This window comes from Ovis aries, chromosome 1 (genome assembly GCF_016772045.2).
Source record: "Ovis aries strain OAR_USU_Benz2616 breed Rambouillet chromosome 1, ARS-UI_Ramb_v3.0, whole genome shotgun sequence".
Lineage (NCBI taxonomy): Eukaryota > Metazoa > Chordata > Mammalia > Artiodactyla > Bovidae > Ovis > Ovis aries.
In genome coordinates, this window is record NC_056054.1 from 225,987,989 (window position 1) to 225,995,096 (window position 7,108).

A 7,108-nucleotide genomic window follows, 5' to 3' on the forward strand; every position below is an offset into this window, starting at 1 on the left:
GTCGCTTCAGTCGTGTCCGACTCTGTGCGACCCCATAGACAGCAGCCCACCAGGCTCCACCGTCCCTGAGATTCTCCAGGCAAGAACATTGGAGTGGGTTGCCATTTCCTTCTCCAATGCATGAAAGTGAAGTCACTGAGTCATGTCCAACTCTCAGCGACCCCATGGACTGCAGCACACCAGGCTCCTCCATCCATGGGATTTTCCAGGCAAGAGTACTGGAGTGCCTTAGTAACGTACTATTTTGATGTATTGTATTAGAAAGATATGAAGAAGGCAATGGCACCCCACTCCTGTACTCTTAGGAGTTCATGATTCAAACTCAAGACTTCATTTTGTGACTGATAGATTTTGCCAATATTACAGAAAATTAACATTAGAATAGTTAGTTCACCAGGTTTCTTCAAGCTCGTGCTAGTGGAATGTAACTGTAGCATCAGCAGTACCACTACATCGAGGGAAGTTCTGACCCACATGGCTCCTATAGTCCCCAAAGTATCATGTGAAAAAAACTGCAAGGGAAATTCAAGATAAAGTTCAATTGAGTCAACAAATATTAAAGGGATGATGTTCAGAAAACAGAGTAATAGTCTGAGCCTTAATTCAACATTTTTCTATTTGTTTTTCAAATCTAGTAGGTCATGTGTTTCAAGTTGATCATGACGTTTAATTCTGAGCATCTTGAACTCTGCTGCATCATGATTTCATGCCTAAATGCACACATACACACACACACACACACACACACACAAAACCATAAAAACCAAGTGCCATTGTTTTATTGCTTTTACCAGTGTCTGCTTATGATTTAGTTTTTGAAGCTTGAAAATTAATATATGCTATTACCAAATCAGGCAACCCCAATGCTGTTCTGACATCACAAATGGCTATAGACACCTTGGACATTTTCTGTGAAAACTTCATCCTTTAACTTTTGATCTGATTCTTTATAAGCAATAATACTCTTTTCAGAAGACAGAAAAGAAAGAGATCTCTCCATCTCTTTTCTATATTTTCTATATTTTTCTAAAATTTCTATAAAATATTTTCTATATTTTTCTATATTTTCTCCCAATAATATTTTCTAGACATGTAAGTATTGTTTCTCTTGTATATTATCTAGCCATTTCCAATGATTGCATAATAGTCTATCCAATGGCTCTGTTGTGATATAGTTAATTCCACATTTTAACATGTATAGATCTGCTGTTGTTATTAATGTTACTATAAAAATTATACAAAGGAAATCTGTTGTATATAGCTTTTTCAGAATTATTAAAATAAAATTCTAGTGAATCCTAAAGGAAATCAACTCTGAAGATTCATTGGAAGGACTGATGCTGAAGCTTCAATACTTTGGTCACCTGATGTGAAGAGCTGACTCAGTGGAAAAGACCCTGATGCAGAGAAGGATTGAAGGCAAAAGGGTGTCGCAGAGGATGAGATGTTAGATAGCACCACTGACTCAATGAACATGAATTTGAGCAAACTAAGGGAGACGGGGAAGGACAGGGGAAGCTGGCATGCTATAGTCCAAAGGGTTGCCAAGAGTTGGACATGACTGAGCAACTGAACAACAATTATTTCTCAAGATAGAATTTCAGAGCAGAAGTATAGCATCAAAGTTAAGGAAAACTTATTATGAAATTATCAAAAGTTATATGGCACATATATTCCTTATATATTTCTTCTTTTTTCTCTAGACACATCACCCACCCTAATTTTCATGGTGACTATTTTCCATTAAGATAAAGAAGGACACAGTTCCCACACCAGTTAATGGGGGCAAAAGTCATTCAAATAATGAACTCTTAAGGAATTTCTCCAATCTGCTAAGAAACAATTACTTTCAAGGATTGACTTTAAAGACCATAGTGAACATAAAGCACTAATTTCCATAAAAACAGGCTAGAAGTTAGGTGTCATAAATCAAATTGTACAGATAACGAAATTGTGTCTCAAAAGGATTAGGTAATATACCTAAGGTCTTATCTAGTAAGAGGCAAAGCTAGAATTTAAACCCAAGTCTGTCTTGACATTTAACAACACTATTCTCTCCACTAAAATACAACATACCCAATAGCCCTTACATGGATGAACAAGATCATGTGTATGTTTTTGTGTGTGATGGGGGTTGCATGGGGGTGGACAGTGATCCTAACAATCCTCAAATCTCATCCCTACATTACTGTCTTTAGTGAATTATAATCATGGGACTGTCAAAGATTTTAGTGAAGAATAAATCACACTAAAAATATATCTTGCTCCATGGTTAGCACAGCATGGATCTATTTCATTTAATCCACCCTTAGATCTCTATGGTTGAGTCCATTGTAAGTTTTCTGCAAATTTCCTATTCAACCACAATTAAAAGTAGGTTTCTTCCAGTCTTTTTTAGTTATACTATACAAGGCATTTCCATTTTGCTCCATATTTTTGATAAATTTTTGCCTAGTCAAAAGGGATAGTAAACACATGGCAGTCTTGTGTAAAGTATGGAAGTGTTAGTGGCTCAGTCATGTCTGACTCTTTGCAACACTATGGACTGTAGCCTACCAGGCCCCTCTGTCCATGGAATTCTCCAGGCAAGAATACTCGAGTGGAATGCCATTTCTTTCTCCAGGGGATCTTCTGATCCTGGGATCAACCATGGGTCTCCCGCATGGCAGGTTCTTTACCCTCTGAGTCACCACGGAAGCCATTCTTACGTATATTGAGCTATATTTTCTTTAAAATGTTTCTCAAAAGTATTCAAGTGCAGAAGTATTTTAAAACATTGGTTCAATGTTTATGACTTCTTAGCATCATAAACATTTCCTTAGAGAAAAATGCTCCAAATTTGGCTCCATATGACTAGTCTCAATGATGCCAGTGGCTCCAGTACATTTCACAGAGATGACAGACACACAATTGTGTAACCTAGACCAGTTAACCTTTTAAGAAATTAATAGATTTGCTACCAGGACCTCACTTTTGTTTCAACACCTTTCTTTTCATGATTTGTACCTGGTAAATCATAAGATTTCCTCTTGTGCATTTGAACCCAGTAAGAAAACAACAAATACAATGCTCATTAAGTTTACCTGCTCTCTTATATAAAGCACTCTCTCTAAAATAAAACCAATGCAAAGTTCCTACAAGAGAGATATTAAAATATAATTCTGAAAATGTTCAAAAATAAACATGTTAATGCTATAAATTGGAGTAAAAAATCAATATGTATTTTATTGGATAGAGAGATTTTTAATAAAAGTACAGAAGAATCAAGTTGTGTGAACATTATCATGTTTCTTATTTTAGGAAATCAATTATTTTATTGCAGGTTTGCAAGCTCCTCGACAAACAAGTAATCGTTAATATCAAAGCTTTTTTTGAGGGAGCTACTTTTTTCAAATAATAGATCAGACACTATCCCAACACCTACTGATGGCAGGTGCCAATATAAAATAATAAATACTGTTTATAATAATAGTTAAAATCTATGGAATACTGATTATGTACATTACTTCACAACAATTCTACGGAGTTGCTGTTATAATGATCATCATAATTATCTCCATATTATGGGGAGAACACTGAGGCAAAGAGAATTTTTTAATGTAATACTGGCTGCTGTAATAAATAAACAAAAAAATGCATAATGGCTTCAATAAGACAGTTTATTATTCACAACAAATCTATTTCCACTATGGCTCTCCCCAAGTCAAGATTCAGAGAACATGGGTTCTATATAATCAAAATTTGATGACTCATCTACAATTACACAGAAAGAAAAGAGAATAGAACAAAGAAAGAGGTTTTTATTGGCAATGCCTAGAAAAGGAACAGCATTTGTGCTGACATTACACTGGCTGGAATTTCATCACACTTCCATCCTGCAAAAGAGCCTGGGCAGTGTGGTCTTTTGTGTTCATACAAAGAAGTGGTTTTGGTGTCAGTAGTCAATGTCAATCTCAGGATCAATGCATGTATAGTAAGTATATATAATAATTCTTTCTTATTAATAAAGCAATATGCATTTTGAAAGTTTAGAATATACAGAAGAATACCAAGAATAACATTAAAAAATCACCAAGAACACCATCATTTCCCAATTTGGGGGAAATTGCCATTAGTATACTTTATATTTTCTTGCATATTTTCCACTGCACATACTAATATTATCCTGTAAATTCTGTATTTATCCTTTCTTAAAGAAAATATATCAATATGAATATATAATATTTGACTCTATGGTATAACAGTATTTTAATTAGTCAATCATTTATTTGGGGGAATTTAGTTTTTTTTTTTACTTTATGAATAATCCTATCAAGCTAATTATTCTATTTCTAGAATTCTTTCTTTATAGTAGGTTTCCATAATTTTGGGCATGAGTCCAAGAGCATAAAATTTTAGAAAATATATCCCAAAGAATTTCATGTATCTACCACCAGAATTCTGAAGTGCTTGTTCTGTTTTCTCAATTTATTGTCACAATAATCCCTGGGCTACAGACCTTCTTGTACACTGGAAAATGCAAACCCTGTTGTATCTCAGCCACAGGGTATCTTGACCAGTCTCAGCAAACTGAGCCTCAATTTCTTAAACTGCAGTAGTTGGGTTGTTATTATCACTCAAATAACCATTAGAATATAAAGCAGTTTACAGGAAGATCACACTCTGATAGAAAGTTGGCAAAAGATAAATATTATTTCTCTTTCTTTCTTGGAAAAAAATACAAGGTTTATACTGTGTTTACCAAAAGATGACTCATATAATTATCATGACCTTCCCACTAACATATCCACTAATAAGTTCCACCTACAAGCTCATCAGATACCAGGTCAAATGCATTAACTCATACAAAATATAATGAAAATAACTATCAGTTTGATCACCTTAACATGACTACAGAATTATAAAATGGCCAATCTAGTTAAAACAACTCATTTTAAATGTTAAATCATGACTTCACTTTCCTTACTCATTTCCAAATTAACTTGCAGAAAGTCTACTCAAAGTATACTTGGAAATATCTAACTGCAGGTTAGACCTAAAACAATAACAGAATGCTATAATAAAATGAGTACAGATAATTGATTCTTACCATTATGTACCCTGTTGTGGTAGACAACGATCTGCTATGAATCTTAGTTCCCCATCTAACTATGAGATTATACCTGTATAGTGGAGAAGGCGATGGCACCCCACTCCAGTACTCTTGCCTGGAAAATCCCATGGACAGAGGAGCCTGGTAGGCTGTGGTCCATGGGGTCACGAAGAGTCGGACACGACTGAGCCACTTCCCTTTCACTTTTCACTTTCATGCATTGGAGAAGGAAATGGCAACCCACTCCAGTGCTCTTGCCTGGAGAATCCCAGGGACGGGGGAGCCTGGTGGGCTGCTGCCTATGGGGTCACACACAGTCAGACACGACTGAAGTGACTTAGCAGCAGCAGCAGTAGCAGGATACCTGTATAGAAGCCTGACCTCTTAAAAACAAACCTCACAAGATTGTCACAACCGAAGCAATATTAATCTACCTAGAAAAATAATTTTAAAGTATATTAAAGTCCCCTAGTCTCTTGTCTGGAAAATCCTATGGATGGAGGAGCCTGGTAGGCTGCAGTTCATGGGGTCGCTAAGAGTCAGATACGACTGAGCGACTTCACTTTCACTTTTCACTTTCATGCATTGGAGAAGGAAATGGCAACCCACTCCAGTGTTCTTGCCTGGAGAATCCCAGGGACAGGCCAGCCTGGTGGGCTGCCGTCTGGTGGGTCACACAGAGTCAGACACGACTGAAGTGACTTAGCAGCAGCAGCAGCAGTCAAATGAAATAATAGGAGCAACAAAAAGAATAACTTATTGGATTTGAAATATAATCTATGTTAAAACTAAGAAGTCGGAGTCTTTCTATTCTGACAGTGAAAGTAAGAGGTATCAGAGTTGCAATCCTAGTAAAAATAAATAAAAAGCTAGAAAAATGGATAAAATAACTTTCACACATATTACACAATCTTTGTGAAAAGATAAATATACAAAATGAGCTCTAATTTCATGTTGGCTGTCTCCCTGACAGCATTTCTATATTGTGGCAAGTAAAGTATAAAACATGTAGTCTCTCTGGGGAAAGAAATCAAGAGTTAAGGGTTGGAGAAGATGCTAGAGTCACCACCTGAAAGAAGTCACCTGCCCAGGAGCTGCCACCTGAGAGTGTTTCCCCATCCCCATGCCCCCTTCACAATGCAGCCTGCCTCTGCAAAGTGGTAGGCTCAGGATTGAAAGGACTATGTCTTCACTTAATTTTGTGTTGAAGACAGTAAAGATGCTAATGTAAATTTTGAAAAATCAAAACATATTCAGTTTTCTTGGAGGAAGTGATCATTTTAAACATTTAAATGAAATTGATCTTTTTCACTGTATTGACCCTAATGATTCCAAGCATAAAAGAAGAGACATATGCTGTTTATGAAAAGGAGAATCTGGCCACTCATGGCCAAGTTTAACAAAAGAAAGGGCAAAGCTTAATTTGCTTAGTGTGGAGTTTAATAAATAGAAAGACTGGGAAGATGATTCAGATGAAGATATGTCTAATTTTGATTGTTACTCTGAGATGATGAACAACATGAGTGCTGATGAGGATTTACCAGAAGTAGATGGAGCAGATGATGATTAACAAAACTGATGAAGAAAAAATGCCAGATCTGGAGTGAGGAATGTTGTCATCACTGGATTTTGAAAAAGAAAAATAACTTCTCTGCAAGATTCATAATTGAAAGCATTCCTGAGTTGATAGCTCTAAAGGCAGATGCTGTATTTCCCTCCTTTGACCCATTTTTCAACCTGTTTATTTTTCCAAAAGCCTCACTAAGGGTTGATATGTACCATTGTATGGGGCAATTTTAAGTCAGCTAAGGCAATAACCTTGTACATGAACATTTCCTAGATTTCAATGATGCTGTTGAGGTCCTAGGCAATGGATAAAGCATCTGTGATTTAAAAAAAAAAAAAAAATTCACCTAAATCTCCTTTACTTCATAACAGATACTGACATGATAAGAAGATCTCAGCTTTTTGTCACCCTGCTTATTTAACTTATATGCAGAGTACATCATGAGAAAC

At 36.1% G+C, this 7,108-nt stretch overlaps 1 pseudogene; it reads left to right on the forward strand.

Annotated features, from left to right (window-relative positions):
• Window positions 1–6,229: 6,229 nt before the first annotated feature.
• LOC101103282 (prostaglandin E synthase 3-like) lies at window positions 6,230–6,699 on the forward strand (annotated as a pseudogene).
• Window positions 6,700–7,108: the final 409 nt, after the last annotated feature.